The 11433-nt window shown below is 50.3% G+C and overlaps 1 long non-coding RNA gene across 1 annotated transcript; it reads left to right on the forward strand.

Annotated features, from left to right (window-relative positions):
• The first annotated feature begins 282 nt into the window (after positions 1-282).
• LOC123776577 (uncharacterized) lies at positions 283-5153 on the forward strand. Its single transcript, XR_015724700.1, has 2 exons — positions 283-635; positions 4806-5153. It is a non-coding gene; the product is annotated as an uncharacterized LOC123776577 (long non-coding RNA).
• The last annotated feature ends 6280 nt before the right edge of the window (positions 5154-11433 follow it).

The raw sequence follows: 11433 nt of genomic DNA on the forward strand, positions 1-11433 counted from the left end.
TTGGGCGTCATGCTGGGTAAATACCCAGAGACGGAATTACTGGATCATATGGTATTTCTGTTGTTAACGTTTGAGGAAGGTCCACGCGTCTTCCAGAGCCGCCGTAGCAGTCCGCATTCGCAGCGTGGGTTCTGCTTTCTCCACACCCTGGCTAACCCCTGTGGTATCCACATCTCCTTCTTGATTGTCTTTCTCTCCATAAGGTAACTTGAGGCCAGGAACTGTCCTTACTTAAACCCTCTATTATTCTTTTAAGCGTAGATGTCCACCAACTGTCACGTGGCCCCCAGCTTCCCCTATTGACGGAGGCACCAGGGGCGCCTCCAGAGATCCTTCCTGCACGCCATCTGCGAAGGATGCGAAAGTGATGAACGTCCTCTAGAGAGAGGCCGAGCAAAGCGCTGGCCTGGACCGGTGCTCCCCACCAGGGCCGGAGAGGACCCCGGCCTCCGACCCCCATCTGCTGGCCAGCCTCGGGGCAGCTGTCTCCACTCGTCCTTCCTGCTGTGGCTGCACTTTTATTTCCAAGTTCAGCGTCCATGGTAAACAGGAGACACCAGATTTCTTTCCATCCTCCATCCCCGCCCATGTCAACCCACCAGACAGATGTTTTCCACTCGTCCTGCGTCCTCTGGGTAAGGCAAGGTTTTGAATCAAGAAGGGAAAAATATAATTGCAGTGAGGAGTCAAACAGCTTTACCTTTGAAAGAGAAAAGTCATTCATGTGCTCTGTGGGTACTTTCTGAGCGTGGCCCTGGGATGTGATGGGGTCACAGGCTGCATCCCTCAAGGCACTCAGAGTCTGGTGGAGGTGATAAGAGGTAGAGATCCCAGTTGGAGAGCGAAGTAAAGGGTGGGAGCACTGACGTAAAGGGAGCCAGGGACCAGGGTGAAAGGCCTGGGGAAGGGTCTTGGAGGGAACTGAGGGCTCTCCAGGAGAAGGAGGGCATCCACCTCGGGGAAAGCATCTGCCACATGACAGTGAGCAAAGCAGGGGGTGAGGGTGGGACTGGACTGTGGGTGCGGGTGGCAGGGAGAGCCCCAATGGAGCTGGGGCCAGACGAAGGCCTTGAGTGCCAGCCAACGCTCCAGGGCTGCACTGCAGAGGGGCAGGGGGAGCCTCTGGGGAGTCTGAGCAGGGCGTGATGTGGTCATGCCTCGGAGGGCAGGCTAGGAAGAGCAGGTGGAGGCAATGGGCCAGCGGGGCCTGGCCAGAGAGGGGATGCAGTTTGAGAAATGCTCGAGAGATCAGAACAATTCATCCTGGAGAGCCTGGGGGTCGAGGAATGAAGGAGGGGCTGAGTATATCCCGGGAGGTGAGAGGAGGTTGGCATCAGTACCTCAGACCCCATGGGCTCCAGGTTCAAGTCAGCTGGCTGGAGCAGGTTACGTTCTGGTCCGGAGGGGCGGGGTGCTGGGCAGATATGAGGGTGAGGACCTGGGAATTCACACACACACACACACACACACACACACACACACACACACACGGCGGTTGGGGGGTATAATAAGAGACATTTATTGAGTGCTTACTCTGTGAGTAAACACTTTACACATGCTAGCTTATTAAGGTCTGCCCATTTTACAGATGAGAACACTGAGCGTTGGCGAGGGCACACAGGCCACTCTAGGCGTGGCTGGTGCTGCCAGAGCTGGATCCTACACCAGGGAGTCCGGGTGCAGACCTGCTTTGCCGCCTGAGGCTCAGACAGCAGACACCCACCTTGGGTGACACGGTGTGCCTGTGCCTGGGGTTGGCATTGGGTCTGAAAGCTTCCCAAGCACTCCCCCGCGCTGCTCACTGGACAAAGGTGTTCCTCTTTCTCTTAAGCCAGCGTGAATGCCTTTCTGATCCTTTCCCTCCTGCTGTTTAACGGGTGTGGAGAGCTGTGCTACACATCACCTTTGTTTATGACACTCTCTGAGCTCTCCACGCCGGACCCTCTTCCTCCTGCCTGCCTCCCTCCCTGTTCCTCCCTCCCTCTCTTCCTTCCTGTATTTTTAATCTAATAAACACCCGTTGATCAACATCCAGCAAGAAAGCTGGAACCCCGACAACCATTGCCATGTTGTGCTCCCCCATCCAGAACCCTCCTCCCCCAACCCCAGGGAACAGACTTCCATAAGCCTTCTTTCTTTCTTTTTTTTTTTTTAAAGATTTTATTTATGTATTTGACAGAGAGAGAGACAGCCAGCGAGAGAGGGAACACAAGCAGGGGGAATGGGAGAGGAAGAAGCAGGCTCCCAGCAGAGGAGCCTGGTGTGGGGCTCGATCCCAGGATTCCGGGATCACGCCCTGAGCCGAAGGCAGACGCTTAACGACTGAGCCACCCAGGCGCCCCTCCATAAGCCTTCTGCTTATCATTCCCCTGGTTTCATCTGATCGCATCTAAATAGAGCCTCAAAAATATTTTTAATTTTAGTCATTTTTTTGCTTTAAAAAGGGTCTTATGCTGTATAATTAAAAAAACTTTAAGTTTTAGAATAGTCTTGGATTCACAGGAAATTTGAGAATACAGAGAGTTTATATCATCTTTTGGGACTTTCTTTTTTTCTCTCAAAATTATATTGCTGTTTTGGAAAGCATTTTGGCATTGTCTCATGAAACCGAGCTTTACATACCTTGCATTCCAGCAATTCTTCTCGTCGGTAATACCAGAATGTTCATGGCAGCACCATTGCTGATATTAAAATGTTGAAAACAGCCCAAATCCTGGCAACAGAAATAGATAAATAGATACATGACTTATGTTCTATTTAGACATTGGGATGTTACAGAGCAGTAAAACTGAACAATAGCAGGGACGCAAATATGAATGAATCCTCAAATCTAATTTGGATGGATAGTCAAACAATAATGGATATTCAAATAAAATAAAAGGAAGCCTGAGATTTTCCCCTTACTTGGTGTATAGGGGACTCCAAAAAGTTGTCCAGCATTTAGGGGGATTCTTGGCCAAAGGCCATCACCTTTAGAGTGCAGGATGAGCCCACGTCAAGGGCGAGGTCCTGTCTGCAGGAGGACAACCCCCAGGGTTGGTTTGGAGCTTGAGGCGTGGCCAAGGTGAGTCAAGGTGACCAGAACTGAAGGTACCCGTAGAAAGTTATAATGCACCACAGTTGAAGGCTGGAGAGCCAGGGTGGGAGGGGCCTCTGCCAGGACTAGAGAGGGAGAGAAGGCTGCTCCCAAGGAGTCGGGGGGGGGGGGGGGGGGGGGAGGGGGTGTTGGGGGAGGGATAGAAAGACCCTGAGACTGGCTGAACCAGTATTGCGGTCACCAGAGAGAGGCCCAGAGCGGGGCAGGGCAACTTCTCCAAATGTTGCCCCAGCTGAACAAACTGTCCCTTAGCCCCATCCAATTTCCATGCTCACTTAGCAACCCTCATATTTTTCTAAAATAATTTTTATTATAAAACAGGGCATCCTTATAAAAGAAAAAATTTAAATGCGTGAAATAGAAAGAAGGAACAAAAATCATCCATGCTTTCAGCACTCGTGGCTACATTTTGGAGTATTTTATTTCAGCCTTTTTCGTATACTATTAATTATACCCATTATATTAACTCATGTCTTTTATCCAAGCACATTTTTGCATTATAAACCTTTTCGGGTCATCATCTTTAATGACTGTATATAGATCGTTGGGTGGAATCTAGGTGTCCTTCTATCCATCCATCCATCCATCCTATTGATCATCAATCTATCCATCCATCCATTTATCCGTCCCACCTCCACTTCATAGAATATATTCTATATGGAATATATATTTTTATTCCAATGGTTGTCCTCCAATGGCTGGTTATTTTGGCTGTTTCTAGGTTTTCACTATTATAAGTAATCCTGCCAGGAATATCTTGGTGCAAAAGCTTTTTCAGTATTCAAATTATTTCCTTAGGAGAGATTCCCAGAAGTGGAATTATTAGATCAAAGGGTTTGAATATATTTAAGGCTCATGATACTTGCTGCCAGATTGCTTTCCAAATGTATGGCAACAATTCGCCCTCCTGCGGGCACCCTGTGATCGAGCTCATTTCCCTGCACCTCCATGAGCATCGAGCATCTAATTTTTAAATAGCTCTGCTAATTTCTGATGGCCAGTCAGTGGTATCCTGGAAAAGACAGGAGCTAGAGTACAGCGACCTGGGAAAACTCTGCCCTCCAGTGTGAATTATGCTGTTGTCTGGTTGCCTACTCGCTTGCCATCATTTGACTCCATGTGAGCCAGTCCCCTGGGCAAGACGACCAAATGGAGTTCTATGGTCAGCTGAGCTGAGGGCCAAATCCATGGATCTGAAGGCCAAGGGATCTAGCCAGGCATCTCTTTGGTTGCTTATAACTGTAACTGCTTCTGGAGAAAGAATGTTCTAGAAGGAAAGAAAAATATGAGGGTACCAGCCATTGGGGAAGGCTATTGTTGACCACCCAACATCTGTTTCACTCCTGCGAATCTTTTAAAAAAATTTTATAAAGAAAAGAAAAGAGTTTTATTCGAGCCCAAGTTAGAACAGCTGCCCAGGAGACACAATCTTCACAAAGAAGAGAGTGCTCTGGGGAAGGAACATTTGGTTCAGGGTGATATGTCTTTTACATAAAGAGTTACAAATCATCATGAGCAAGGACATTCCAGAAAGTTCCAGACTTTATCTTATGTTTTTAATATGTGCAAGACTGTATGATTTTAATCTTTTGGGAGCCAGGGAGGGTTTTTTTGTTTGTTTGTTTTTGTTTTCTTATCTTTACATTTGAAATGCTCCTTTTTGGTTATTATTATTATTTTTTAAAGATTTTATTTATTCATGTGACAGAGAGACAGCCAGCGAGAGATGGAACACAGCAGGGGAGTGCGGGAGGAAGAAGCAGGCTCCCAGCGGAGGAGCCCGATGTGGGACTTGATCCCAGAACGCCGGGATCATGCCCTGAGCCGAAGGCAGACGCTTAACGACTGCGCTACCCAAGCGCCCCTGGTTATTATTTTTTTAAATAAATCAGCTGTACAACCTGTGCTCGGGGCAGAACTGGAGCCCATGCTTTGAGGTTTTGCTGAGTCATTTTGGACATTGGTAAAATGTTAAAGGAGAGCTTCCCTGGGAGCCCAGGAGCAGGGCCATAATGTGAAAAGTTGAAAATTTGTTTTTATCACTCCTGTGTTCTTCCCACCAGTAGACCTGCGGTTTGTTCAGGTAGTCGTGCAGATTCCCTGATCTCAGGGAGGGGGAGCCTGGACCCCAGCCCCAGGGGACGAATCACAACTGTACCAAGGCCAACATGATAGTATCATTCCCGCTGACCAATCGTTGGTTTAGGTGGGTGTGTGATGCCATTTTGGTCAATAAAATGTAAGTAGAAGATGGCAAGAGAGGAAGTAAAGTAAAAGTAAAAGTTGGGACAGATCTGACCGACTGAACCCTTCAGCCCTTTATCCTATGCTCTTCTTGCTGCCTGGGATGCACATGGAATGTCAGAGGCACAGCAGCCCTTTTGTGACTCCGAGTTGACAAGCACGAGGACAAAGGCCAACACACCAAGAATGGCTGAGCAGAATGAGCCTGTGTCCTTGAGGACCTGGTCCACTTTTGAACTGCCTATTCCAAGACTTACTTCCTGCTATGCAGAAAAACAGTGTTATATTTACTTACGCCCCCTTGACTGGCTTCTCAGTTACTTGCATCTGAATGCATTCCTACCAAGAGATATGCCAGGATAGATGATGCTAGCTGCTGTAACAATGTCTCAGTGGCTGAACACCATACAGTTTCTCACTCACGTCACAGTCTGATGTGGGTTCGGCAGTGCTCCTCCAAGCCGTGACTCAGGGATCTAGGCTCCTTCCATTCTGTGACATCATCTTTTTCAACACATGGTCTCCGGGGTTGCCTTGGAAGGCGAGCATGGACCATCATGTCCATGATCTTATGGCCAATCCTGTAAGCGGCCTGGATTGCTTTGGCTGACATCTCCTTGGCCAGGACCCAGTCACAGGGCCTCAATCTAACTGCAGGAGAGGCTACGATGGAGTCTTCCTGTGTGCACAGGACGAAGAAATGGGCTTAGTGAGCAAGCAGCCAGTCTCTGCTCCACACTCACTGGAAGGGAAACATCCCAAAGATGAACACGTTGGCATCATGGTTTGCCAAAGACCCATCTGGGAATGTGCATTCTGGATCTAGAAAGTGAGCCTGGTGTAATGTGCAGTGGCAGAGCTGTGCCTGAAGATTGGCAGTCTGTCATCGGCGTCCAGGGGCAACCTCGCCAGGGGCCCGATTTCTGTTTTCGTTGTTTTTAGTCCTGCAAAAAAAAAATGATATTGACATTTTTCAGAAGTGTGCTTTAAAGACTAGTAAGACCCCCCTCTTTCTCTCTCCCTTCCTTCCTTCCCTTTCTCCTTCCATCCTTCCTTCCTTCCTTCCTTCCTTCCTTCCTTCCTTCCTTCCCTCCCTCCCTCCCTCCCTCCCTCCTTCCTTCCTTCCCTCCTTCCTTCCTTCCTTCCTTCCATATATTCTGAAGAGATGGGTGATCTGTGGCTTGGTTTGGAATGGACTCATCAGGATCTCAATCACCTTGGTCAGAATGTCTTCTCTTAGATGCTGTCATCACAAATTCACTTATTAACAGTCATGGGTACTGACTCTGTGAAAACTCTGGGCCACCCTTGGGGCCCAGATACACACACATTGGGATTCTTGCCCCCAAGGAACCTGCCATTTTGTCAGCATGTAAGTCCACAATAAGGGGGGAAGGACAGGAGGGAGGCCAAAATGGGGGCCATGGCCAAGAGCCCAAGGATTATTGAACCACACTGGGTCACACAGGGAAAGCTCACTGGACAGAGCCTCTAAGAAATCGTGGGGCCATCATTCATGCATTTAATCAGGCAGTATATGTGAAATGCTGAGAACCATGTCTGGCACATGACACACTATTTTCATCCATCCATCCATCCATCCATCCATCCATCCATCCATCCATCCAACTGAGAAGGAACACTGGTTACGTTCCAGGCCCAGGGCTGATGCTGAGGACAGGTAGAGAGGGCTCTGCAGGGTTGTAAATCTGGTGATTAATTCTGAATGTCCCGTCCAGCTGAGGAGCTGGTCAGACAAGCAGACAATTACAGCACAGTGATGGGAGGTGTGTTGTTTTTTGTGGGGGTGCACAGGTGGGACACTTAACATCTTGTGGAGGTAGGGAGGGCTTCCTGGAGGAGGTGGTGCCTAAACAAAAGGATGAATAGGCAGGAGCTGGCCAGGCAGAGATGGTTATATAATACACAGGACTCAAGGCAAAATGAAAATGCAGGGCCTCTTGCTCAAAAAGCAAGGACGAGTGCCATTTAAAGGCATTAAAATATAAAGTTTTCCCTTTTCTTCCACATGACCTTTCTTGTCTTGTCATAGGGCTTTTATTTGCTATTTAATGATACTCTAAATAAAGAGAAATTAAAAATTAAAAGTATCAGCACACATTTTACCACTCACCGCTATACCGTGCCGTGCCAGTTTTAAATGGAAATATAAGAGCATTCAGCTCATAAGCAGAACCACTGAAATGACACGGCCGATCTCAGAGGTCTTGCATGCATGCGAACTTCATTCTTACCACAAAAGTGGGAACGTTCAACTATTTTTTTTTTTGCTTATTGATGAAGTCACCTTCTGCCCACACTCTGTGCCTTCATCTTCCTGCTGAGTGAGGAAGGGCCCTCAAAAAGGGAACTGTGGGGGCCCCATCTCTCCCTTTCTGTGCCTCTGGTGTAGGCAGAAGTGATGGGCTAATGCAGGGACGGGACATGACTAAGAAAGGGCTTCTGGAAAGTGAGACCCTGGAGTGGGGGTCTCTTCCGTGGACTGACTCCAAGCCTGCACAGAGAGGGTGAGCCCCACACCACCCCACCAGGTCCACACTCGGCCTCCGCTGGCCTCTCCTCCTCCACGTGCCAGCCTCACCTCCACGTGCCAGCCTCACCTCCACCATTTGGAAAGCGCCCATTTGCCAGCATCCAAACCTTGACCTACCAGTTTGGCCCATCCATCATCCTTGGCTAGGGTGTTGGTGTCTCCTTGGTCAGTCCCCTGCCCACCTCTCCAGCCTCATCTCCACCTGCCCCGGTCTCTCCCCTGCCGCTTGGCCAGGGCGAGGCCCTCCAAAAAGAACATAGGGACGTTGGCTGCCGGGGGCGGGCAGGCCTCGGAGGGCACGGAGGTTTGACCGGGACTGTGGGAAAGCACGATTGCTCAAGGACTCTGACTTCCAGTTCTGCTAAGTCGGCTGGAAGCTGGCAAGGCTCGAGCAAATCTGGTAAAGGAGACGCAAAGCAACAGGAAGTCTGGAGGTAAAACAGGATGGGGAGGAAGTGGAGGACAGAAACTCCCTCCTGGCCGGGCGCCTCCTCTGCCCGTCCGTCGTCTGAGAAGCCCATAATTAGCTGCCTTTAGTTCTCCATGGGTTGAGCTGAGCTGCACTGAAGTGCCAGGAGGCCCCGAGCGTTTCTGGCCAATTCCGGTCCAAGCGGCTCTATTTCTGGCTTTAATTTTGGATGCTCTGCTCCCAGCGTGGGAAGGAAGACAGGAAGGGCATTTAGGGAGCTGGACCAGAGGGGACCCATGGCTGCGTGACTTTTCAGACTGTGTCCCACGAGGAACAGGCTACTCTTGGCGGCTGAGCTGTGCCCCCCACACCTACTTCCAGGTCGGGGGGCCAGCAGGGAAGGGGGCCTGGCTTAGCGAGGCCAGCTACAGCTGGGAAGTTCTTCCTACACTGAAGGAACTAGGGTGTGTTTGCAGAAGAACCAACACATTCTGAGGAACTCGGGCCTCCTCGTGAGGATGGGGCTGGGCTCGGAGTCGGCCAGGCCCCGGTCATGACCCCAGGGTGATGCGAGCATTCATGGAAATCACAACACATCTGAGGCCAGCTCAGGGCCTGGCACCCAGCACAGGATCTGCCAGCGATCGTCTGCATCCTGCCCTGTCTCTCCCTTCCCTAATAAAAGCATCTCGGGGCGGAAAAGGCTGCCCAGGACTGGAGAGCTTGTCTTTGGGGACTCTGGCCAGTGTGGAAATCCACAGGCCTAGGGTGGAGGCCAGCAGGAAAGAATTTGGGTGGGGATGGTCTTTAAAGAACTGGTCACAACAGGAGTGGTGACTGACGAATGTCCCGATGCTTAAGAAACAGAAAGCGTAGGTTTCCAAATCTGAGACTGATGGGTTGTAGTTTTGATTGAGCCCATCTTGGCATGAATTCCGGGACACGTTATAAAACAGAAAGGAAAGCGGGGATTACAAAGAGGTTTGGTTTATTACTTTGTTTATTTACTTGTTGTTTACTTACAGGGCTGAGCAGAGGGCTGGTGCTCAATCCACGCACTTGGAAACGAACTGTCAGCAAGCCAGAGTGATGCCATTTTCCCTTGGCCATGGGGCGACTGTGGGTGTCCCAGGAAAATGCCCTGCACGTAAGCTATTTTGAATTTGGCCACACATTAGAGAGTCCCTCCCGAAATCTTCATGAACCACAGAGGGAACTAGGAGCTGAATGTTGGCCAGTTAAGGTAGGATTGAATACGGTTGTTCAACCAGCTGTGAATCTGGTGAAGTTGTGCGATTGCCAATATTTGACTGTTTTGACCTACAAACATGGCCATGCTGCACAGTTCACCTGCTGTTTATTGGACTAGGGAACTGCGTAAATCCCTTCCAACACAAGGGCTCTGTATTGCTAGGAGACTCTGGTTGCCCAGAGAAACTGGAACCTCAGCCACGCATGGAGGTGAAGACTCCGATTCTGGGGTCAAAAGGCTCTTGGCTCAAATTCTGGCCCCACCACTCACAGGGTTCATGGAGGAGCACGCATGGTGTGTTCAGCATGGTGCCTGCCCAGGGTTCCTGCCCCTCTCTCTGCTGAGGGTCTTTGCTCTGTCACCTGGCCTCTGCTATGCCTGGTGTGAGAGCCAAAGCAGGAATGAGGCCAGGAGGTGCAAGGTCAGAGCTGGGAGTGGCCGTGCATTGGGTCTGGGATCCAAGGGCAGAGCGGGGATAGCGCCAAAAGATGGGAGGTATTAGGGAGATGCCATGAGCATTAAGACTAGCATTGCCCAAAGGTAGACAGCAACTGGGGCTGAAGACATAAGTAGGACACTCAAGTACCTAGTCTGTTGGTTACTGCTGCAAAATGCTGCAAAACCAACCCCCAGCTCCCCACTCAGCGGTCTCCAACAGCAAATCTTCATTCTCAAGATCGAGAGTTTATAGGATGAATGGCTGGGCCTGGATGGGTGGCTGTTTCAGGCAGTGGGTTGGATTTTGTTCTGGGGTCTAGGACGAAGAGACGGAGCCCAGCTAGGGCATGTTTTCCTCAAGGGGTGAGTGGAGACATGCCATGTCCCTTAAGGCCTGTCACCTCTACCCAAATCCCATTGGCCAAATCAAGCCATATGGCCAAGCCCGGTATGAATGGGGCAGGAACGTGCACAAACCCTATGGCGGCGGGGGAGGGAGAATGAATGATCGCCAAGCAAGAATCCGTTTTGCCACCGTGTTCGAGAGTGGGACAGAATCAGCAGCCACTAACACAAGTACCAGGAATGCTGGAGACTGGAGAGCTTCTCTTTATTTTTAAACCATTTTTTAGAGAGGGAGCATGCCTGTGCGTGTGTGAGTGGGGGAGGGGGGCAGAGAGAGAGGGAGAGAGAGAATCCCAAGCAGGCTCCATGCCCAGTGCGGAGCCCAACCTGGGGCTCCATGTCACGACCCTGAGATCTTGAACAGAGCTGAAATCAAGAGGTGGACGCTTAACCGACAGAGCCACCCAAGCGCCCTGGAGAGTTTCTCTGTAAAAGGCCAGGTACACCCTTGTCCCACAGCTTCATAAAGGTGCTCTGTGACCCTGACAGTGTCTAGTCCTAAAAACAGCCCCTCCTATTATGGCTCCTACTATAGCTGCATACGTTATTTCCAGTCCTCAAATCTGTCCTGCCAGGTGGGGTTATCATTCCATTTTCTGTTTGAGGAAGCCAAGTCCGGAGGTCAGGGACGTCCTGGCCAGTAAGGTATTTCAAGGCAGAACCAGGATTCCAAGGCAGATCTGGGTGCCTCAAGGTCTATATGCTTCACCTTGTGCTGACCTTGAAGACCTGTGCCCCAAAGTGCGGGGGATTCTGGCTCCCATCAGACTGCAAAGAGGCATTTGGGGGCAGAGAGGGCTCCCTGTGGTCCCTCGTATAAAACAGAGTTCGGTGCCTGTCCAGCTGCTTTGAGGAGCTGGCCGTAGCGTCTTTCCTTTTATGAGATTGGATGAAACTCACCCCGGCCCCCTTTATGGGCTGTGCTACAGGGCCGACTCCAGGCGAGCAGGGGGGTAAATCTGGGTTCTTTAGGGTGAAATGTACCACGCTGAAGGCATCACATTGGTCCCCTAAGAGTTAGGAGATGATGAAGT

Source organism: Ursus americanus, chromosome 6, assembly GCF_024610735.1.
Source record: "Ursus americanus isolate L20-20 chromosome 6, mUrsAme1.1.p, whole genome shotgun sequence".
Taxonomy (NCBI): domain Eukaryota; kingdom Metazoa; phylum Chordata; class Mammalia; order Carnivora; family Ursidae; genus Ursus; species Ursus americanus.